At 44.7% G+C, this 25,125-nt stretch overlaps 1 protein-coding gene across 1 annotated transcript in view; it reads right to left on the bottom strand.

Annotated features, from left to right (window-relative positions):
* EHF (ETS homologous factor) overlaps positions 1–19,271 on the bottom strand; it is a 43,779-nt gene extending 24,508 nt beyond the window's left edge. Inside the window, exon 1 of the mRNA XM_043482516.1 lies at positions 19,138–19,271. The gene's annotated coding sequence lies outside the window, so the exon portion shown is untranslated. The remainder of the gene's footprint in view (positions 1–19,137) is intronic.
* Between the last annotated feature and the right edge of the window lie 5,854 nt (positions 19,272–25,125).

The following is a 25,125-nucleotide window of genomic DNA, read 5'->3' as shown; positions in this document are numbered from 1 at the left end:
GTTTCTCTTCACCAATTCCCCAAAATCTAGAAGACAGGGTGGGGTGAGGACCAAACACCCAGCTTTAGAGTTGGGAAGAGGTGGGCTCAGATCCTAGTTCTCCTGCTCCCCGTGGGTGACCTTGAACAAGTTCAAGTCTGTCCGACCTGAATCTTTCTGATCCTCACTTTCCCCACTTGTAAAACGGGAACAACCCAAACTCAAAGGGCTGTGGGCATCAAATGAACTTGTGCACACAGCTCAGCGGGTACTAAAAATTCAATAAATGTCGCAGGAACATGGGGGCCAGGCTCCCTCTTATGACCAAATGCCCCAAGAGCCCCTCTCCTCCAGGCGGACTACTCTCAGCCAGAGAGAAGTCCTGAGGACTACAAGGTCACAGCTGCCCCATTTCCATCTGGGCCCCCAGGAGGCTGAGTGCACTCCCAGCTGGCACCCCCTTTCCAAGGGAAAGCAGCCAGGACAACGAGGGGCCCTTTTTTACAGGGCCCAGTAAATGGTTAGCACCCATAAAACAGTTTATGTGGCTTATTCCTCAGTGAGTCAGAGTTCACTGAGCTCACCCAGGCTGCTGAGGAGAGAAGGTCAGTGTTCTCAACCCAGCTTGCGGCGGCGGCAGGGACCATGCCCTCAAGGTGGGCACGGAAGGCCCCTGGGGCCAGCATGGCTGAAGGCCTTTCAACCAAGTTCTACCCCCCTTGGAGGCCCAGCTTTTCAGGTGTAAAATGAGGACATTTGCCCCCCAGCGGCCTCACAAGATGGTTGAGAAGATCAAATGAGATAATAGATAATAAATGTGTCTTTTGAGAATGGGAAAAAAAGAAAGAAAGAAAAAGCATTATTATAACCAACTCACCCACACTCCTGCATACACAGGTAGACTTTCCGTGGTACATGGCGATTACCTTCTGCTGTGCTTAGTCACTCAGTCGTGTGTCCAACTTTTTGTGACCCCATGGACTGTGGTCTGCCAGGCTCCTCTGTCCATGGGATCCAGGTAAGAATACTGGAATGGGTTGTCATGCCCTCCTCCAGGGGATCTTCCCAACCCAGGGATCAAACCCACGTCTCCCACAGTGCAGATGGATCCTTTACCAGCTGAGCGACCAGGGAAACCCAAGAATCCTGGAGTGGGTAGCCTATCCCTTCTCCAGGGGAACTTCCTGACCGAGGAATTGAACTGGGTTTTCCTGCATTGCAGGCAGATTCTTTACCAGCTGAACTACCAGGGAAGCCCAGGTGATTACCTGATGAGGTATGAAAAGCAATCCTTTTAATTCAGAAGTATTAATGCTTCTCTTTCATCTTTTTACTTTACCTTCAGCATAACTTTTATTATTTTCTTTAAAAAAAAAGTATCCATTATGGGAGGTTGAGATTTTGGAGACTTTGAGGGCTGGGTTGGAACCCAGACTCCCCATCTTTGTCTTTGAGCTATGTGACCTGGAGTGTGTTACTCCTTCCGAGCTCAACATCTTCACTGATTCCAAAGAGGGAGTCAGGGGACCGTGGATGTCCTCCAAGCTTAAGGGCTATTTGGAAGGATAAGTAATGCTACGAAGTTAAATGTCCTGGGCTTCCCTGGTGGCTCAGATGGTGAAGAATCTACCTGCAACGTGAGAGACCTGGGTTCAACCCCTGGGTTGGGAAGATCCCCTGGAGAAGGGTGTGGCAACTTACTCCAGTATTCTTGCCTGGAGAATCCCATGGACAGAGGAGCCTGGCGGCCTGCAGTCCACTGGGTCACACAGAGTCGGACACGACTGAACTTCTAAGCACAGCACATAGTACAGCGCCAGCTCACGTGCTCTTTTAATATGTTTCTTTTCCTTTTCTTAAACATCAGTTCTCAAGGTGTTCCTCTAACACATTTTACTTCTTCCAAGATGGGAAGCAGTAAATTGAGAGCCTAAGGAAAAACAGTTCCAACCCTTTGAGCTAAAAGCAAGCTGGAGAAGGATGCGCTTCACCACATTTCCAGCTAGAGAGAGAATTCTAGGGTGAAAAGCAGAGCTTCTCAGCCTGGGAGGGACTGGCATTTTGGTCCAGGATGGCACTTGTTGGGAGGGCTGTCTTGTACACTGCAGGATGCCTAGCTGCATCTCTAGCCTCTTCCCACTAGATTTTAGCAGCACTCATGCACCACCCTGGGAGAAAAGTCCCGGAACCAGATCACGCCTAGTCATGAGCTCCAGTCAAATCAGAGCCTGTGGAGACAACAGCTCAGATTTTTTCTTGCTGGTGTGGTGACTTTGGACTAGCCTTTCTGAGCTGCTATATCCTCTCCTGGAAAACTGCCACCTAGGCTTGCTGGAGGACCGAAGGAGATTCAGGACCATGGGGCCCCTGGCACAATGCCTCATCATACCCATACCCGGTAACTGCCTCTTAGGTGGAAGTTTATGAAAATGCACTGACTATTGGACCCCCTTTGTCCAGTCTCACATAGTATGTATTCTGGTAACACAGCATAAATTGTTACTTGGAGTATTGAAAAATGCATATCAGAAAAAGAAAAAAGTAAGTTTTAATTCAAACCAAAAGATTGAAATGCACTGAGATATACAAGGTTTTTCCATCTGCATTCTCTTCACTGATTCCTCCACATTCGCCCAAGACATCACCCTTTGCACCGCAATTCTAAGACTGACACTTTGGATGATAGAAGTCTGCTCTTTATTTCAAGAGGAGGAACCACGGGTGGGATCCAATCAATTACAGCAGATGGTCCCTCGTGCCAGCCGTCCAGTCGGACACTCTTCTACCATAGGCAGCAACTCCCTGGGCCACTAGTGTTTGGCCAATCCGAACCCAATTTGGCGGAGAGGCAGCACTGTGCTATGCTGGGGTGGCCAGAATCACTCTTTATTCCCCACTTGGGTAAGGGGCCCCTTGGGATTAAACACAAGCACCCACAGTGCCCTAAACTGCTCCGACTCAGACTATTTCTGGGCAACCCACATATAGAGACAACCCACCACTTCTGTACCCACCCTACCAGACCTTCATCAAGGGTGGATTCCCATCCAGCACCAGCTTGACCACCATGCACCGGGAAGACCAATGGATTGGGGAGGGGGCCAGCAGAACACCTAGCCTGACCCTAAAGTTTAAGAGTGTCACATTTTAACTGTTGCTCAGCAACTCAATTGGGAGTGGGTAAGACCAGCCACAGAGGCAGAATCTCACTAACATCTGGGTTGCAAGGACATACTCAAGGTGTGAGGAGCTTCAAACCCAGCCCAGCGTTGCTATGCTTCTGGAGGGCAGTTCTCACGGTGACTCAGATGGTGAGGACTGAAATCTTGATTCTGCTCCTTGGCAGGCTGTGTTGACCCTGGGGAAGTACCATCCTGTTTAAAGTTTCACTTTCCCCCATGATAAAAGGTGGAAGAAATTGGAGTTGATGTGTGGATCAAATGAGAATGTTTGTAAAATTCTCACATAGTACGTCAGGAAATGTTAGCTGTCACCGTGGGGTCTGCCCAGAAGTCTCTCTCTGAACTGTGTTGGTTGGCTTGGGCAATATTCTTAGGGTTGAGGTAGACTCTTCAGAGGCAGGGTGGTGCAATGGAGGGAAGCACCAGGCTGTGGAGTCAAATGGCCATGGTTCAATGCCAGGTTTTGCCAACTGACTAATCACTTGGACAAGTGATTAAATTTCTTTGGGTCTCAGTTTCCTCATTAATAGAATGGGGATGATATGAAAAGGGTTGTTGAAAGACAAAATGAGGCCATACCAGTAGAATGCTTGATACATATTACACATATCACAATATACATATTAAGTACTTGGTGAATACGAGCTAATAAGTGTCAGTCGCTCAGTAGTGTTCCACTCTTTGCAACCCCATGGACTGTAGCCTGCCAGGCTCCTTTGTCCATGGAATTCTCCAGGCAAGAATACTGGAGTGGATTGCCATTCCCTTCTCCAGGGGATCTCACCGACCCAGGGATTGAACCCAGATCTCCTGCATTGCAGGCAGATTCTTGACCATCTGAGCCACCAGGGAAGTCCCTAATTATTATTATTATCTTTTATTTATTGTGTTGTGACTTATTATTTCATTGAGCCTCCAAGGTGGAAATTGAGGGTTAAGTTTATTTCAAGCAAGGCTTCTAACCTCTACCATCTACATAATGTTCAGCAGTCCCAATGAGCTGCCACACTCTAGCCTAGGGCTGGACTCGGGCCTCCCCAGCCCCATCCTGCTCTGCTGGGCGACACACCATTAGGCTGAGCGATGGACACGTCTCTGAGCCCCCGCTCACAGAAGCCGGGCTCTGCCCCTCCGCCCGCTTCCTGCTCCCCTTCGTGCCACCAGACACATGCTGCCTGCGGCTGCCAGGGGCAATGGGAGGGCACACCTCTGCAGGCCCTGGGTTGCCGCCCCAGCGCGTTGCTCCCACACACCATGGCTGGTTTGTAGGTGCACAAGACAGCAGCTCGTCTAAGATGGGAGCTCCCGGCAGAAGACGGCCCGCAGATCTCTATCCTACAGGGTCCCTTAGCACACGAACTACGCAATTACTAGAAGGGGTCTGGGATTTGAGTCCATAAGGACGAAAAGTGAGCAGAAGGAGGTTCCCTTGGAACTTTGGCAAAGGACCAGAGCCATGCCTTCCGGAGCCCAGGAGGCTCTGCCCAGTCTCGGGACTCCTAACAAGGCCCAGCCCTGCTCCACTGGTCTCTCTTAAACATACAGAGAGGACCTGCCAGCAGAGACAAACACAGCCCAGCCTGGGCTCGCTCATCTAGAGCGAGGTGTGTCTTTTGCTCTGTGGTGGGGCTACTGAGACCTAAGACCAAGTGCTAATTAATAATAATAACAGTGGCCATATACTATAGTAGCTAGGGCTTATTGAACATTTTAAATGTGCTGCCTCTGTGCTCGAAGTTTTGAATCCATTATGTCAGTCAGTACTCACAATTGCTCTGTAAGGCATTATGTCATTCAGCAAATGGTTCATCTGCGGCTCCAAGAGGTTGTGTCACTTGTTCTAGCTAACACAGTTTTGAAAGAACTGAAACTAGCAGAGAATTCAAACTCTGAGTGTCTAGCAACAAACCCTGGGCACTTTCTGCTGAGATGGGGGTGCTTTGCCAAAGAAGAAAGATGCCCTCAGCTCATCCTCAGCCCCAGTCCCATCTTACACATAGTCACAGCATTCTCCCTGTGCCATCTGGGGCCTCACACCTTTGCCAGGTTTCTCTTAGATTCCAAAGTTCTCTGCGTCATTCAATCATGCAGGGACCCTCATTGAAACACATTTCTTTTTTTCCAGAGCAACCTGAAGTCATCTCTCTTCTCAATATATTCAAGAGTTCTTTTTAGAATGAAAGGGCAGAATTCCGTTATCATTTTTCCATACCTACAATATACTCAGATAGGAATATTTAGGGCCAGTTTTATCTATGATACTCTTTTAGCCGTTAAAATAGGTTTATGTGTGCTAAATTGCTTTAGTCGTGTCCAACTCTTTGTGATCCTATGGAGTGTAGCCCGCCAGGCTCCTCTGTCCCTAGGGTTCTCCAGGCAAGTATACTGGAGTGGGTTGCTGTGCCCTCCTCCAGGGGATCTTCCCCAATTGAGGGATCAAACCCAGGTATCATAAAAGGAGTATTTATATATTCATGCAAATATATTAATCTATACATGTAAATACATGAATATATTTGCATACACATATGAATATTCCTTGTATGATTCAATAAAATGATTTTTAGTTTATAGTTTAGAAATAAACCAATCCACGATTCTTTATGCTTCATCTGAATTAGAACTGAATTAGTTCAAAAAGTAGGGTTTTCTTCTGTTGGGAGGGTGAAGATACACTGGAAGCCACCAGGGCCACAGGGCAGATCATAAGCAGGGCTTTGCTTGCATTCCCTGTTCCCAGCCCTAGGGGACTGAGAGTCAAAGCCACAGTCTGCCTTCTTCCCAGATCCCTGATTCATTCAACCACATCATCCCCAAACTGCCTCAGAATACTGCCTCATGTGGGTATTTTTACTCCTCAAGCCCAAGGAGCAATTGGGCATTTTAAATAATCGCTTTTGCAATGACAGCACTATCCAGACCATTCTCGGTCCTTAATCAAAGTTACCAGCAGGTGAATTCACAGCATTTGCCCGAAGGATGTTGCAACAGCTTACTGACTTCCTGTTTCAATATGACTGTCATTTCAAGAGAACTACTCCCAGTGAGGAGAAAACAAAATTCAAGTACATGTGAAATCTAACTGAATGTAACAAAGATGATAATTTATGTTTTCCAAATGAATCAAAATGTGAATCAAGCTTGGGGAATGTATTTGATCCTCTCGGGATTACATCACAGGCAATTTCATACCCTCATAATGTGTTTCAAGACAGACATTTCATGTTCCCAGGGGCAACATCGGAAGCATTATTCCTGGGCTTTCAAGGGTTTACATGAGCAATGATGCCATAGTGGGAGCCTGAGAGTCAATTCATTATAGGTACACTTTACTAACTATAAGCCAGTTGAAAATATGCATCTTATGCTGATTTTTATCAGTCTCAGTGACAGTTCAGACAAGAAACAGACACTGACAGGGGACAGGAACCAAAATTGATCAAAAAACAAGATTCCCTTATATGACCTCAGGGGCCTTTATCAATCGTGTTCAGCTATGACTAACTAAGGATAGGGCAAGCTTTGAAACATGAATGTCACGGAATCTTTTCAGACCTCAGGAGAAACTATGGTTCTCTCCTCCCCAAACTGCACATTCACACCAAGTTTTGCACATATTTTGTGCAAAAGGCCCTCCAAAGACCATCCACTGACCCCTACAGATCTATTGACACCATGGATCTTTAAAACAAAATCTCTGTTGCACTCATTTAGGGTTGAAATGAAAAGAAAACTTGTAATGGAGTCAGGGTCAGAAGAAAGTCTACCCTGACCTCTGAGAGAAGCCCTGAGAGTTTTTATTCTTGCTCTTACTTGACATGAGTGTTGCATAGTTTTCCTACAATGGCAGCAGGAAGGGCCTCCCTGTCCCTCTCTATCAGCAGCTGAAGTAGGAACCAGGCTGCATCCAGGACAGTCATTCTAGACCTCTGCTCGGCAATGTAGTAAAAAATTCATCATCTACCCCACCACCCTGAACCTCAGTATCTCTCTCCTGACTAATCCTTGATCTCTCTTCTAAAACAAAGTAACCATAAACAACACATAGCAGAAAATAAAAGCAAAAACAAACAAAACCCAACCTACTTTTACAACCGAGGTCTCCATAAGTCTTTGGAAAGGCATAGATATGGGAACTGGGAGATTAATTTTACAATGCTTATTTTCCTACTTGACTGAAGAGGCCACATGATTGGTCTACAAGCGACTTGTATCATCAGCCCCCAAGAAGTTAAACTTGGAGTTTCCTGAGGTCCTACCCAGACCTGTGAATCAGAATCTATGCTTTTAAGACTCCACCTTCACCAGTCCTTAAGCACTCTTACCATTAAGAGCTTCTGGTTAAAGACTCATCTACTTGAGTTCCCGCAAGTTCCCACAACAAGATAACGAACTCCAGCAGATATTGGCCCTAAAATAAACATCCATAAACACCAGGAAGTCCTCATAAAGTCAGAGGCAACACATTTCAATTCGAAGAACTCAAGCTTCAGTTCATCTGCGGAGATTCTCTCCCTGTCTTATTGCCTAACTTGAAGTAAAGCAGTTCCTAACATCTAGTACTACCAAATTGTTCAATGCAACAGTGCTCAGCAACTTAACAAGTATAAGTCTGTGAAGGCCAAACAAAGTCCTGAGAACACAGCATTTGCGGAGGATTTTTGTAATGATTATTTCCATCAAGGGGATTTCATAAGTGGCTGAGTCACCCCTTATTCCATCCTACCCCCACAACAGCTCTTCCAAAGATTACTTAACCACCCTGGCTTTTAGACCTCATACCAAAGAAAACTGGTGTTTTAGCCTTCAATGGAGAGAAACAATCATCAAGAAAGGTTTGCCCTGCTAGTACAGATATTGATCCCTTCCAATTAATAGATATTCATTGACGAGCTACTAGATGTTGGCACTATACTAGGTGCTGGGGGCATAAGAGTGAACAAAACACAGAAGCTGCCCTGCTCAATTGGACTGTCCAGCAAGGGCACCCCTTCTGAAAATGATGTAATAGCTCTTTCCAAGGTCATCTGGCCTCATTGGCCATCTCCTGCTGGGGTTACAGTAGAACTAGAGCAGAGAGAGCCAGGTGACCTGCTTTGGCATTTGGGAATGACCACGCTTGGAAAGAACTTCAACTCCCTTAAAAAACAGGGTTAGGGCAGGAATAGCGATGCAGGTGTAGCGAATAGACTTGTGGGCACAGGGGAGGAAGGAGCAGATAGGACGAATTGAGAGAGTAGCATTGACATATATATATATATATACTACTGTGTGTAAAATAAATAGCTAGTGGGAGCCTACTGGATAGCACAGGGAGCTCAGTTCGGGCTCTGTGATGGCCTAGACGGGAGGGACGGGGGATTGGGAGCGAGGCTCAAGAGGGCGGGGACATAGGTCTACATATAACTGGTTCACTTCATTGTGCAGCAGAAACCAACACAACATTGTAAAGCAATTATCCTCCCATTAAAAATAAATTAATTAATTAATTAATTTCAAAATTAAAACCAGGACTGATTCTCCTTTCTCCAACAACCCCAAGCCCTTGGCTTCACAGGAAACCCTCATCAAGACCTGGAGTTGGCAGCCATGAGTTTCACAACGCAGCCTCAGCCAAAACCAATCTCCACGCAGGACAGAATAAAGCAGCTGGTTGTCTGGATGGCTGCATGTCTCTCCCTGAGACAATAGCGTGTTTATGTGTCGGAGGGTTAGGGGCAGGTTAACATAAAACCCACCGTAAACAGAGCTGTTAATTCAGTTGCTGGCAGGGGCTTCTGTTATCTTCTGAATACCTCCCAGAGGGTATAAGCCCTACCTTTTCGTTTGAGTTGGCAGCAGAGTTATTTTTTTGCACCTGTTGCTCTGCTCCAATAACAACTCAGTTAAGCATTGATTTGTTGGAAAATAAACAGAAAAAAAGCAAAGAAAGGCATCTGCCCAAACAGCCTGAGCTGGTTTGACGGAGCATTCATGCCAATTTGTTTTTCCTATAAAAACCAAAGAAAAACCAGCGCTTTCAGTTTGAATGCTATCCTCCCACTCCCTGAGAAGAAAAGGTGGTATCGAAGAGACCAGCCAGAGCTGGCAGGGCCCAGGAGCCAGAAGACACTGTACTGTTCCATTGGCTGGCTCTACGAGGGCGCTGAGGGGTGTCTGAGATCTGCAGAATGACATGGCCAGCCTCCAGCCAGCCCAGGTTAAGATCCTGAATCAGATTAACAAGGCCAGAGAAGGGGCTGCCAGGGTATGATCATAACCCAAACCACACTCTTCCAAATGGTTGACTTCCGCAAGTCAGTAAATTCGGGGAGTAGGTGTGGTCTCTGGGTTACCTCCCCAAGCAGAGACTCAGCGTGGCTCTCCCAAAGGCTTCTTTCATTCAGTCCTGGGCGATGAGCATAATTTGAAAACCCCCGGTCCCTGGACCATAGCTTTCCCAATGGGGAAAGGAAGTTAGCCATACCTACCTCCAAGGCAAGCTGTGTAGACTCATTCATGTCCTGCCAAGTGACTTGAGATCCCAGGTGTCCTGTCAAAAGGACCTAAGATGTTCACTGTATGATGCCCGCATTAATTCAAGCATCACCGCGCTCTCATTTCCCAACAGTTTGTCGATATCACATGATGTGCTCAAGCCAGAAAGGGCTACAAAGAGCTAAACAAATCACTCAAATGGAGATCATGACAACACTAATTAAGCGGTGGCATCATTACCTAGCCTTCAACACACTGTCAGGCAGAGCCTCTTAATATCTCTTTTTTTAAGCCTTGAGTGGAAAACCTGGGACGTGCAGGCAATGCGTGATGTTCCCCAAGATTACCACCTCCCCGCAGCTTTCTCTCAGCCATTGGGCTTTCATTATCACCAGACCACTGGCATAATGGGGAGGGGAGGTCACAGCAGTGGGGGGGGAAGCCTCCGAAACGCCTCTTCTCAAGGAGCGTTAAGAACAGGGTGTTCTGACAAGAGGAGGGATATGGCTGGCTGAGCATTCCCAAGCATTCTTGTCATGAGCAGGGCAGGGAGTGGACTGCCTCAGAACCAAACTGGGCAGCCAGAAAAATAAAAGATTTAACAACACCCTCAGTTGACTGAAAAATAAATAAGACCCAGGACGCAGGAATGCGGGAAGGGTGGAGGGAGGTTAAGAGGCTGGAATCAGAGCCAGGAAGGGTTGGGATGGACTGGGACAATGGATTTGACCAGGTCGAGATTAAAGTTTCTTCCCAGAGAAAGACTGAGATGCCCCAGCCAGGGAAAAATCAACAGCCACCGATTTGGGATCTCACAGATGGTATAATTACAAAACAGCAGTCAAAATTATGATGAGGATGACAGTTTATATTTATTGAGTGTTTATGATGTGCTAGGCATTGAGCTACACTTTACAGGAATTGTCTCATTCACTCCTTGCAATAACCCCAGATGTGGATACTAGTATTATCTCCATTTTTACAGAAAAGGAGGCACAGAGGACTTGAGTAACTTACTCAAAGACACAAAGCTAGTAGATGGTTGGATGTATTATAATAAATGTATTGGGGTGTGGAGGGAAAGTGCCATATAACTTTTCATAGCTTTGAAAATGGACCCTTGTATTTCCAAAGTCAAGGTGATTCTCTTTTAGGATCACACACTTTTATTTTTGAAGCTGAGCTCCTTTAAGTTCAGCTGTATAATTTTTTCCCCCAAATGTGAGCATGAAGCATACTAAGCATCCCTGTGCCCTGAGTTGAAAGTTATTTTAGTATCCATCCGTGTGGATGCTACCAAAACACCCGTTCATGTCCACCCAAACCCATCTGTCAAAACTTCAGCCTGGCTTCCAGTTGAAAGCCCCAGGTTGACTCAGCAATTGGGCTTGGCTGCTTGAAGTCACCTCAGACTTATTAGCCATGATAAAAGAGCGGTAATAATAACAAGGAAATTGAAAAATTAAGGGGAAATTATGCCTCCTTTAGAAAAGCATCTGACGACTAAGCCATCACACATGGGTCCTGATGTCAGACCCACTGTGTCGTGGACCTCACGCTGATGAGGGGAGGGGTCTGGGAGCCTGCATTCCATCCCTCTGAGAAGTCTAGGAAAGTTTTCCCCGACCTCCGTCATACCCATGACCCTGCAACTGTTTGTAAAAACGTAACCATAAAACAGACAGGACTTCACTAGACTCATTCCAGCATCATCTTTGCAACCTAAGAAACAAATAATACATGAATTTTTTCATGCGTTAGAGCATCTCCTGTTTAGAAGAAGTAGGGTTTTCTCTTTGTACAGACAATCATTAAACAACCATAGACAAAAAAGTCGTGTTCCTTTCTAGAGTTTTGCTGCAAGACCGATAGACTCTAGGCATACCGGGTCTCATTTTCCCTTCCAGAACACCCTTCATTCTGCTTCCTCTAGCTCTCTGACCTGTGGAGTAAGCCCTCTGGGAAATAACACATGAAAATACTCCTCAGCAAGGCAAGGGACTTCCAATCAAAAAGGTTTTTCCCAGGGATCAAATTCCTTCCAGCTGATTATTCAGGTATTCCTCCCCTTGCTTCAGTGGACATCTCTGACACTCCAAATGCTCAAATCAAAACAGCCGAGGTCAGCTAGATGAGCATGATAAGAAGGAGCCGGGGCTCTCCCTGCAGCTTCCCAGCATCAGGAGTTGTCACACATTTGAATAATTTCATCATATCAAAGGGAGCCCAGCTACGTGACTGGCAGGACTCAATGCAAAAGGAAAATCCAGAGCCCCTTGTCCCAAATGTGTTAAGAACTTCAAGACAGCAACAACAGAGTGTTAAACCAATCACGGTGCTTTCTAAGTGCTGGACCCTGTATAACTGCGTGGCTGTATTCCGCTGACCCCAGCCCTATCCCAGGGGGTCAGTGCCAATTCTTGCCTTCACCTATGCCCTTGTTCTATCATCATGGAAGGCAAGGGGACACTTTGCTGTCTAAAGCTCCTAAAGTAGTTAGAAGAATAAAAAAAAAATATGACATGGAACATGCCTGTAATAGCAACTGGCTTATGGCAGCACTCAACACAGTTTAGCTGTTATTAGCATGATTATTATTATTGTTATTATCTTCATGATGCCAAGGTCCCTTGACAACTCCAAAGCTACCCATAGACAAGAACGATGGGTGGGAAGAAAACACACCCCACTCTGATAGAAACTGTTTATTAGCCACTGCTGTTCGTTTCATCAGCTGTGTGTAAGCGAGTGCTATGAGTTAGGGACTCTTAGCGTTCTCTTTATACTGTGAACCCATCTTGCAGCCCACTGAGGATTATGGACTCCTCAAAACAACACTTTTGAAATGACAAAGTAAAATACTAAGATAAGAAAGGAAGTTTGTATTGAAATACAATTTTCAAAATACTTTTAGAAATAAATGTGTGATAACATAAAAATATATGTGCTTCTTTGTTGTTGTTGTTTAGTTGCTCAGTCATTTCCGACTCTTTGCAACTCCATGGACTGCAGCACGCCAGGCTTCCCTGTCCTTCACCATCAGAGTTTGCCAAAACTCATGTGCATTGAGTCAGTGATGCCGTGTGCTTCTTTATTAGTACATTAAACAAGAATAGCTAGTGCAGGTTCAGTAACTTCCATGATATCAAACTAGTGATGAATATTGATATTTTAAGACATCTGTAACAAGTGCAATGTGATATAGAAATATCTGTAATTTCTCTGGGTGACAATCAGTTACAGCTCTTGCTACTGAGGAGTTCAGTACGCTGCAGTCGTACTGAAATTGAATTGAATTCACATTGAATATTGAATTTTAAATTACTGAAAATAAAAATTTTATTTGTTTTCACATCCAAGTCCACAAAGCCTCTGATTTCTCCCCATGGACAGTAAGAGATCCTTGGATCCCAGGTTAGAAACATTTCCTGTTTTTGTAGTAAGGACTGCTTGTTTAATTCAAAGAGCCTCAGCTACCACTTCTACATGGCCAGAAGCCTCATTAGAACAATTTACAGGAGGTAGACCCCATAGTGCCTTGCCAAAATAAGTAGCATTTTTTTTGAAAGCCTCTAGAATACCCAGAGTGATTAATGCCTTAGATGCTGTGGCCAGTTAAGTATCTGGAGACACTCAAGAATTTAAGGGGTGGGCAAAGCATATAAAGTTGTGATTAGTCATGTGGACTGCCGGGAAGGAGATCAGTTTCTTCTAGAGGCTTCTACATGCCAGGCATCAAGACAGGATAAAAAAAAAAAAAAAAACGTGCTATGTACCTTTCCCAGGTCTTCCTTGAGGCTCCCGTGGGTGGTGGTTTGCAGCCAGCTCAACAAAAGGCTCCGCTAAGAGATCCCCCTTCACATGGATCATCCTACCTCCCTGCTTGCCTACCTTCCCCACTGAAAACGCCGCTTACCAAGGTCACAATGCAGAACCAACATTGATCATTTTGACAAAACAAAATCCCAGAATTATCCAGCCATTCCTCCTCAAGAGAGACTCCCTGAAAACACCCAGGTTGAGGACTGATCCTCCAATTCCATTCCACAATTACTAATTGTTTACTCATAAGCGTGGGTCCAGATGCTTTCAGATTCTTTGTCTACTTTAATCCTTATAACAACCTGTGCAGATGTTATTACCCCCATTTTCCAGATGAGGAAACTTATATTCTGGAGCTTAGATAATTCACCCAGTGTCACTCAGCTGCTCCGTGACAAAGTTGAATGTGAACCCAGGTGTTCTGACTTTACCAGAACGCCTGTGTTCTTTCTACCACATTCCAACTGCTTCCAGGCAACAAAAACCCATAGCCCCCTGCCTCTTGAGATACACAAGCAGCCAAAGTCTACACTTCACCCATGTTTCTCAAGCCACAGCCTCTGGTCAAGGGAGTTAGAAAGGTAAGCTAGGTGTCCTCCGATTTTCTCAGTGGGCATAATTGAGACAGAGGTTGAATTGAGGCCAAATCTAAAGTCCAGTTGCAAGGAAAAAAACAAGTCTTGTCAGTAGTTACCATGGAGACAAGGTTGAAATAATCTTTACCTTTCAGGCCCTACTTACCTCCTCCAATAGAGTATATCATTAGTCCTTATGAGAGAATTTTTTTAAAGGTTCCTCAGAGGGAACCCTCAAAAACCTCTTTGAGAGAGTCATATGATCCAAGCCCTATTGTCATATATAAAAGTAGCAGACTTCTTTCATAGTCCAACAAAGACTTGATAGACTTTTGGAAGAAGTCTGCATCAGGTCAAGAAAGGGATGGCAGGTGAGCTAAAATTTCTCAAATCCACATTTGGACCAATAAAGGTCTAACACCAAAGGCCATTTATGTGGTGTCTATGATATAGAGTGAGGGGTATGTGGCTGAATAAGAACTTTTAAATACACCACAATCACGCCCATAAAGGCCTAGTCCCCAAGGCCATTTATGTGGTGACTAGGATACAGAGTGAGGGGTACATGGCTAAATAGGAACTTTTAAATTCACCACAATCACAACATCAAAAAACAAGTGCTCATCTGGACAAGGACCTACAAAAGTAAAAATAAGTAGTTATTATAATAGTGGGGTTCATGAAGTAGTCTAATAGTCCAGTAATCAAAATATTATAGTAGACCTTTTGGCTCCTTTTGATTTGGGACTTGGTTTTCATCAGAGGCACATTTGGAATGTACGAAGCATGTTTAAAATGCTGGTCATATTTAAAATAAATAGATACCCTTAATAATAATGAAGATGCTGCTGAAAAAGGACAGGAAGGAAACTCTTAGGGCCAGGGTGTGGGGGAAAATTGGAAGAGAAGACATAATATTAATCCAATGAACCAGAACAAGGGGCTCAGCCCCGTAAAACAGACCAAAGACAGAATGTGGTTAGGTGCTAGTGAAATCAATTTTCAAAGGAGTATTTTACAGGGTATTTCTTTTAAAACAAGGCCAATTAAAGCCCTGGGAGCCTCTTTAAATGGGCCATCCTGCTTGATTCTATTACAAGCTCTGATTTTTCCAGACTCAGGCCGAGGGCCTCTGGAAAGACTGGCGTCTCCAGGTGGGCTGCCCAGTGGCTAGGCCAGCCATGTTCCTCTTCTGATGAACCCTCAGGTCTTCCTCTATAGGAGGTGAGCCCACACCCATCCAGTCTACCCAGTAATTCATGGATAATCAGTCAAGTGAGCTGATCAACACCACACAATCTGAGTGGCCTCTATGGGGGCCTGAATATCCACTTTTCAGCCAGCTGCTTCGGGGTTTTACAGAAAAGGGCATTAGAGTGCCTACCGGGGAGTGCTATCGGCTGCCAGCGGCCACAGAACAGTCAGCTGCAGTTGCTGCTATACCCACGCTGACTTCAGATAAATGAGACAATGAATAAAGATGGGATATTGTCATGGGAACTGACTCAAGCACCCCTGGGAAAGTCTCCCGGTATCCAGTCTGCAGTACCTCCACAAGCCATATCCCTGGGCCAAAATTCTGAAGACCCCAAGGAAGCCATTTAAGGGCTCCCACTGGTCTTCTTTCCTGTCTCATCCTTATGAGGGCATCTCTCATCCCATTCTTAGCTTTCACAGCCCCAAGTTAAACCTGCTGACCTCTAGACGTAGCTAGCTTTCCCCAGTCACCAGATTCTGAGGACCGAAGTGTATCTTAAGGATGACCAGGTTTCAAAATGAGGAATCAAAAGCCCAGAGAGGTGGAGTGTGTTGCTGGGGGCACACAGCTTTGCTGGGACTACAAACCCAGGTCTCCTGACTGCCAGTCCCGGCTGTCCCGCACCCTGCCTGGTCTACGCCGTGCTCCCATCACTCAAAAACACGAGTCTGGAATTCTTCAAGGAGAATCTGTAAAGAAATTTTTTTCCCCTCTGAAGTCCGATAATTCGTTAATCAAATAACTCTGAGGGATCCATGAAAACTTCTACTCCGGCACATCTTAGCTTCCTGACATCAAAGCCACTTGGCTTGAATATATGTTCCATCTTAACATGACCCATTCTCCCTCACTGCACTCTTTGTTTTCTGCACAGCTTAATAGCCTGGACCTTTAAACCCCTGTCTGATTTAAATAAACATAATAGTCACATATATCTAATAAGAGCACAATGGCTGCTCCTCAAAACAAATCATATGATTTAAAATCCTATTATGAAAAATTAGACAAGAAAATGTTAAATAAAGTTTATTATTTTCCCTGTCCCTTCAGTGATTGTGCAACAGATTTAAAAGAACCCCACCATGACACGGCTGCCGTCCTGCCTCAGTCTTCAGACGACCATCCCCCGCGCACTGCCGGCGTGCCTCACCCCGGCTGAGAGCTCAGCGCGGTCGGTTACCCAGTAACACAACCAGGGTGAGAAGCCAGGTCTCCAACGCCAAAGCCGCATGGAGCCGAAGCCTCCCAACTGGGGCCTCTCCCACAACAGAAATGATTGTCACTTCAATTCTACCAGAGAGGGATCTTAACAAGAGAAATGGTCTGAAACGGCAGAAAAAGGTATCACTGAAAACCAGGTTCCGACCTTGTATTTGATTCTTCCAAACCGTGGCATTGCCTCTCAAGTGTTTTAGCAGTTTCTACCACGGTGTTCTCGGTATCCACCCCACCCTATCTCCCAGAGGTCTTTGAAAATCCCATCTGTTCCAAAGGACTTAGGGAGGACTCTAACTGGAGGAAGCAAGGCAAAGACTGAATCACTTTCGAATGATTCGTGTAAACCTCTACGACTGGGCTTGATACTTGAACATTAAACAGGGTTCCTACACTGAGTTTTCAAAAAGCAAGATGGTCTAAACAACACAATTCAGGGCTAACCTTAATTTAGGGGTGGGGAGTAGATGGGGATGAGGAAGAAATAAAACATTAGAAGAATCCACAACATTAAATTCTACTTCCTAGAAGTGAACTTTGACCCACAGCACTCGCATTCTGGCCTAGGACCTGATATGAGTTCCTTCCAGTTTCTGGTTTGCTAACCGAATACAGTTGAGTAAGTATTTTAGCCTCTCAGTTTCCATTTTGTTTCGGCCTTTGAAATCATCAAAAAGGTACTGAAAGAGAATCTGCATGAAGTTAGTAAATTAAAGGGAGCACAAATGTGGAATCATGAGTGTGAACATAGGACTTCTCAGAGGTCCAGAAAGGCACAAATTATTTCCATCTGGAGGCACTCACAGTATATTTTTTTAAAAAAGCAAAAAAAAAAAAAATCAAAAGAGCATTGTTTGAATTTAACAAATAGATGCTTTTTAACTCAAAAGAAAAAAACATAATTGAATTTGAGATTTTTCATACGTATGAGGCCTGGATCTAAGGCATCACACTCCCCACAATCACCCTAACAAGTTTCCAAATAACGCCGCCATCTTGAACAGTAATGCACGAAAACTAAAAGCAAAGTTGTTCCCTCAACGTTACTTTCTTCTAAAGTGCCTCTCTAAAATAGTTTAGAAATATGGAGGATTATCTCCATTATATTTATTATTTTTTCAAATGTGATCACACATTTTCAAATGACCTTCATTTCACGTTCCACTGTCTTTTAAAGTCTGTCCACATAAGCCATTAGCGATGGTGCAGAAATAATGTAATCCTACACGATTTCAGATTATAAAAAGATGAATTTGATGAGTTATTTCATAGTTTCAGGACTCAAGTTCTCAAAAAGAAGATAAGTGGAGCCTTTTACAAAATCCGAACACAGCTATTAAAGTCATTCTCCTTTTCTTAGAATTAAAGAGTATTCACTTTTATAGGGATACATAAAGTCATTCTTAAAATCTCTTAAGAGCCTTTCCTGGTAGCATCCCTTACCCCTAAAATTCTTCCTAATAACACAACTTCATCTCTCCTGTTGGAAATCAACTCTTCCCTTGACCTCAGTGGAATTAGCACATGGCCACTCATGAGCCCCAACTACACTTTTATGCAGTGAAAAGCTCTATCTAAATACATCCTCTCAGCCATGCCTACAGAACAAACTCCTGAATTAGACCTTCCATTGAAAAGTTCTCCAGTCCAAACACTCCCTCACTTTATCCCTGTTACTAAGGTCAGTGCAGCAAGACACCTGTGAACTTAGACCCAGAAGCTTACGCTTCATCTTAACAAGATCATGCTCCCACAATCCTAGCAGTATCCTAAATCTTGGCAAAGACGGATGGTGAAAATGTCACTTTCCTGACTCGGCATTGTCATTTACCAACAAGAAGATTATCTCCCCACTGTTTCCAGTTCTAGCCACATGGAGGCCAATACTTCTCCACTGTGACCAAACGAAATCAAAAGAACCCCTGTCTTAGAAGACATCTGGTGCTGCTGACTCACGTCTGCCTGTCTGGTCACAGTATCCCATCATGGAACAAAGGGCTAGTCTGTCCCCTTGTGATATGGCGAAACTCTTTGCCCAAATTGTTTTTGTTTTCTGGACAGAGGTGTGCAACGCTCCCCAATACCCTTGCCTACCCACGCTGCCTGAACACTTTTTCTAATGTGGGTGCATTACACCTTTGCCTGTTTCCAGCCATTTTCCAACACCAGAATATACTGAAGATGAATCTGCCTTTCCCTACAACTAATGGAATGAGTCAGGAAAATCACCAATAGCAGACATCTCTAGAAAATGAGAATGTGTGTTCTGAGCCCCAGCAGCAATTTAGCCAACCAGTTCTTCACTGAGAAGAACATGTCCCCAGCTTTCAGAATTTCACAATTCAATCCAGGGAAATGGCTTTGTCACAAAAAGAGAGGGAAACCAGGGGACATTTAAATTCAGTGATTGGGAGCCCCTTCAGATAGCATTTAAAGTCAGCCTGCCACCCTCCAAAATCAAGTCCTAAGACGACCCAGTGAGGTGAACACAGCTGAGGCGCGTTCACTTCCTGCCAGCTGCCTCCGGGAGTCTCTTTTATTTTCCTCTGTCTGATTCAAGGCAGGTTTCTCTTTCCACTCAGGTATTTGAATTCCAGACTCCAAAGAAGGTTTAAAAATAAGGACTTACCTCATCTACCTAAAGATTCTGGGTGGGAAATCCAATAGATGTGGCGAATGGAGGGAAGACTGCTAGAAGCACTCACGCCAGCTTGTACGGGGACAGGGAACCAGGAGTGTTATCACGTCTGAGCCCTCATCAGAGTGAAGATCAATGCACATGACAATAATTTTAAATCATTTTGTAGGATGTTAAGCAATAAGCCACCAACCGGGAATTCCCTAAGTCACTTCCCCCTCTTCTGATTGGCTGCCGGGCCCTTTAAAAAAATAAAATAAAGGATTACAAACATTTGCTCATTTGCATTTGGCCAACTCACACGTTAGTGTTCAAACAAAACAGGTCTAACCAGGTTATGCCTGTGTCTCGAGAACAGAGAGACAACCTGTTAATGGATGAGGAATTGATTTGGTGGTGACTGTTCTTTTCAGCTTAGAGGCTGTTTCAGGTGAAAAACACCAGGCTTGCTCCCCAAAGATAGCACCAGGAGGAGAGAATGTAAAAGTGATGTAAGCAGAAGCTCAAATCTGGAGGAGATGGTGGTATAGGGGATTCAGGGGCTCTCTTAAACCTCTGTCTTCATGTACTAATTTGTGTTCAGTCCACTCTGCTTCAAAATCAAGATCTTTTTCCTGGCCACAAAGACACCAGGTTTTTATGGGGCTCCCGGCCAGGTTGCTGGAAACATAAATTCTCTCTCCAGGTGCCATGATTACCTCCTTGACATGGACCCTTGGAAATTTCAGTGGACTTTGAGAAGCCCATCCCCCCTAAAAGCCCATACTCCCTGGCCCCAGGTATGAGTTTTGGAAAATCTGAAGGAAGGGTCCTGGGAGGGAGAGTCTACCCTGAGTTGAAAAAGTGTAAGAGTCAGCTGTCAACAACGCAAAGGCCTGACTCTCTGGTGTCTGCTTAGCCAGATGCTTCCTCTTGACACTTCCATGGTCTTTTGTGTTTTAACTATACATCAACCCTCCGTATAGGTGCTCAAGAGAGAAAAACCAAGATGCTGAAACTAGAAATACAACAACACACTTTGGGCAAGAAGATGGAATTTGAGGGAGGATCCAAATTTGAGGGAGGGATTTCAAATACCTACACAATTCCCACCCCCATGGCCAAGGGCCTGCTTCACTGGCTCACAGATGCCCTTCCTCCAATACAGGTGAATGTCAGCTCCTGGCAAGGAAAAATACTATGAACTTTCTCCCTTGGGTCTCCTTGGACACTGGCCTGGCGTGAGCTAAGTGTCTAAGTGGATTTCTTTAACTCACCAGGCCTCCCCTCTATGGGAGGGGAGAGGGAATTTGAGTTTTGGCAAAGAGACAAAGATTTTGTGATCAAAAGCAAGAAGTTCCTTGTGCAAAAAAGGAAAGTCTGTATATGGGCAACGACGAACAAAAAGTAAGCCGTTGCCCAACAGGAGGCGGGCTATTGAGTGGACGGTAGCACTTCTTTTTTGCTGGTTGTCCTGTGTGGGCGCCGTGTTTGCTGAGGTTCTGGAGGGTGTAAAAGACTTGGTGGGAGGGTAGGTCCAAGAGGGTCTCAGAACTCAGGCAGGTCCTGAAGGTTTTTGAAGGTTTTAGAAGTATAATTTAAGGGGGCTCTGAAAAACACTTCTATCTCCCTGGCTTTCACTAAACATTCCCACCATTCCCTACCTTCAACCTTCGTTTCCCAAAGGCCTTGTTAAAACACACATATCTGATAAACATAGTAAATGTCATTATTGCCCATTATCACATTAGCCCTAATTAGTCTATCAGCTCCAGATCTGAGAGTAGGGCCCTCAAGGAACAGACTGGGTTTTGCTTAAAGGATGAGTCAGGAGCAATCTTAACTAGCAGCCCCACCCACTTCAGGGGGGTGCTCTGTGTGTGTGTGTGCAGGGGTGTGTGTGTGTGTGTGTGTGTGTGTGTTGGTGGGAAGGGGTGGTGGGGTGTTATGAGTACCAGTGTAACTCCAGGAAGCAAACTTGATCTTCTTTACAGTTTTGCCTGAGGTTAACCTGAGACAGCATGGGCATATGTGGGAGGCAGGGGGTGTGTGATCAAGAAGTGGTTAACTTCAAAAACAGCTCCAAAAGTGATGTGATTCTCAGATCCAGTCCCAGCCACCTTTAATTGCAGGCTCTTTTATTAATATTTCTAGTTGAAGAGGTCTAGTTATATCTCCAATGTCTTCATCTGCTCTTACCCTGCTCATTTTCTATCAGAGGACTACTCCATTAAGGCATTCCTGAGAAGAGTCATTTGAAGATGGAAATGATGAAAGGGGAAGGAAAGATGTCACCCCATTCTCATAAACCACTTTATTTGTGGAGTCTTTATGTATATATACAAAATACCTAACAATGTGTCTGGTCCTTATTGGGTTCTTATTAAGTATTGTTTCTTTTCCTTACTTGAGACTCAGCTAAACCTCCCTTAAAAGCAAAAACATCTTCCTCCTCCATCCAAAAAAAAAAAAAAAAAACAACTAGATGTTTAGGCCTGCTACATCCACAGAGAAATCCCTTCAGAGTATGAGGTGTTTTACCCTGTGGTTAACTTCAGTATGACACCACATACATCAAATTAGACAAATGTATGGTTACAAAGATAGACAGATGGGTCAATGGATATCACATCCATAGAGGAATTCCTTCAAAGTATGAGGTCTTTTACTCTATTGTAAAAGAGACGGCACTTATATCAAGTTAGATTGATAGATAGATAAAGATGATAGAATGGATGGCAGTCATGATTTTTATAATCAAGACAAACTTGATTTTTACAATCAAGCTACAAGGGCTTCCCTTGTAGCTCAGTCAGTAAAGAATCTGCCTGCAGTGCAGGAGACCCGGGTTCAATCCCTGGGCTGGGAAGACCCCTGGAGAAGGAAATGGCAACCCACTCCAGTAACCTTTCCTGGAAAATCTCATGGACAGAGGAGCCTGGTGTGCTATAGCCCATGGGGTCACAAAGAGTCGGGCACGACTGAGCAACTAACACTTACTTACTTACTTGATTTTTAACTGCAAATGTCAGAAGTTGGATTTGATGATGAGACCTTCAACTGCAAGAGCATTAATCCATATCAAGCATGTCATTGCTGTTTAAAAGTGTAACCACAAAACCATCAAACATACCAGAGCCTGTTTATGAACACATTGTTAATTTCTCGAAAGTCATAACCTTCCCCAGGAGAAATCAGGCAAAGTCTCATTATTCCGTCAGAGTTCTAACCCCAGCATAGGTTCCATTTGCTCTCTGCTCCCAGGATCTCCTGGCGACTGATAAAGACAAAGGGAGGCAATGAGGTGATGAGACAAAGCTGACTGCCTAGGTTTTAAGGATGTGAAGACAGAAAACAGAGAGGCAAAGCAGCCTGCCCTCAGGTCAAGATCCAGATAATACCAAGAACTGGAACTAACTCTGCAAACTGAATTACCCTGAAGAAAAACCTTCCTGGTTTCAAGGCTGTAACACTGTCTCAGACCTGTCCAAAGACACAGAGGCCTTGGGTCAGGTTGCAATGCTCGTTCCCATAAAAGAAAGAGTGGGGCAGAGCAAACCAAGCCGGATTGTGTGCAGTGACCTGGGGACCCTGAGTTCAGTTGAAATGTCTACCAGGAGATCCACATCTCAGAATCAATGAACCCCAGGGACCTTAATTCCTACACCAAGGCCAAGACAAAGAATCTCCCCGAGCCAAGTATCAAGCCCTAAGGGGTCGAGTCTTAATACCAACACAGGCTGTGGTTACAAGGTTAATGAGAGCACTGTGCTTGCTGTGGAAAAAAAAAAAAAGGATGCTGGCTTACTTTACACAGCACCTTTTAACTAGAGGCCCTATATTTATTTTTGAAAGCAAATGTGTGTTTATATATGTTTCTGTCTATCATCCCCTCTTGATGACATGGAATTACCTCCAGGGCAGAATGTGGCAATTATTTAGTGAGAGCCACACAAGAATATTACTCTAGAATTGACAGAAACAGGAAACTCTGGTGAGAGGAGGGGGCTGATGTAAAGAATTATCTGGTTAGGAGGCTGGCTAGAATTAAATAAGGAACTAAGATTAATACATATCATCTTGCCTCACACCCTACTCCCTCCTAAGAGCTCGCCTTCCAAAATCTTTCCATCTTTCTTAGATCAGATTCTCAAGGGTCTACAAACCCTCCGGGGAGCAGCTTCCTGGGCTCTGAAGGTAGCACTTGAGTTCCATTTGGAAGGTCTGACACTGACAGCTGTCTTAACAGCTATGCAAGCACTTTTTGACCATGTCTTCTGCCGTCACATTTGTGCCTACACACTGAGAATATTCTCTGCCAATGGAATGTCCTACTTGCCTGCTGAGGTGGGGATGAACTTGGTGTTGCAGTAGGGGTGGGTGGTTCACCATTTCTGGAAAAAAAATGACCCAATGCATATATACATATGCGCACACACACACCCACAAATACACCTCAGGCATCTGGACTCATCACCAATGCACCAAAGAAGTGTTCTGAACTATCCTCTCATATTTTAAATATTCTCCAAGACATCACCATTCTTGCCTTTTTAAATGCACCCCTGACCCGTTCTTCTGCTTCACCTTTATCTTATTACTCTCTTTCTGGCCATATCTCTCCTCCCAGACAACTTTACATGGTGCCCTGACTTAATGCCAACTCCACTGTTGGCATAAGCACTTTGCTTCTTGAATCAAACTGCTTTGAGCATCTAAACAACATTTCCATCAGGGTCTTCAGGAGGCTTGTTTCTCCATTTCACAACAGGAGAACAGATGAGGCAAAAGTTGGCCGCCACTTCCAGGTCACCTTCTTGCACCCTATATTTTCTTATTTTTGTGTAGGCAAGAGCTTCTTACAATTATAGAGGTCATTTTAATGTATTATTTAAGTGTAAGAACTTTTTCCACTATCATGGAACCCCCAACTTTAAAACAGAATAAGGAGATGCTGCTGCAGATGCATCAGAGGTGAGGCATGGCAGCCTGCCCAGATCAGTCACCCTTCCCTGCCCCCGCAGGCACTCAGCCTTTTCTGACCCATGTGTCCTTGCTCTAAACGAATGCAGCATAAGGATCGCCCGTACAACTCAGGGGCTCCTGCCCACACCGACCAAATTGACACCTCCAAAGGTGAGTGACAGCAGAGACAATAATTAATATTGCATTCATCACCATCTATTTATATTTTGTGGGCTCCCGTATTATTCCACTAATGATAAATCAGCAGACTAGGTTCCTACTGTCCAAGAGGTTCATTGTAATGGGGCTGAACTTGAGTGAAGTTCTCGGTCCCTTATCTCTTTCAGCCAGGGGCCATGAGAGACAGCAAACTCTCAGACCCAAGTAGGAAATATGTAAAATCACAGTCTAAATGTCTAATGACTGGGAAGAACCTATGGTGTTGCAAGATGAGGGTGCTCGGAACCTATTCCAACTCAGCTTTCTCAGAAGCAGCCGGTCCAGTGAAAACGACAGAGATGTTGGAGTCAGACAGACCAGGATGAGCTTGTCATAGTTACTTACACTTTAGATGGGGAACATCTGTTCATTGGGTATATAAATACTTTCAGTGAGCTATTTAGATATTTAAATTAGAAATGTGCAGAGCACTAGCAGAGTGTCTGGCATTTGCTGGGCTCGTAGGAAATGCTTACTCTCTCCTTGAAGTATGGAGCTTAAATCTCAAGAGATCCCCTTAGGAATGTAGAAGTTACATAAGGGCGCTGTTGTTGTTCAGTCGCCAAGTCGTGTATGACTCTGCGACCCCATGGACTGCAACACACCAGTCCTCTCTGTCCCTCACCATCTGCCACCATCTCCTGGAGTTTGCCCAAGTTCATGGCCATTGAATCGGTGATGCTATCCAACCATCGTATCCTCTGCCACCCTTCATGGATCACTGCCTTGTCGTGGTGAAGGGGCGTGTGTAACTCAATGAAGCTAAAAGCCTTGCCATGCAGGGCCACCCAAGACAGAGGGGTCATAGTGAAGAGT

The sequence above is a fragment of the Cervus canadensis genome, chromosome 11 (assembly GCF_019320065.1).
Source record: "Cervus canadensis isolate Bull #8, Minnesota chromosome 11, ASM1932006v1, whole genome shotgun sequence".
In the NCBI taxonomy this organism is placed as follows: domain Eukaryota; kingdom Metazoa; phylum Chordata; class Mammalia; order Artiodactyla; family Cervidae; genus Cervus; species Cervus canadensis.
This window is presented reverse-complemented; position numbering and strand designations above follow the sequence as displayed.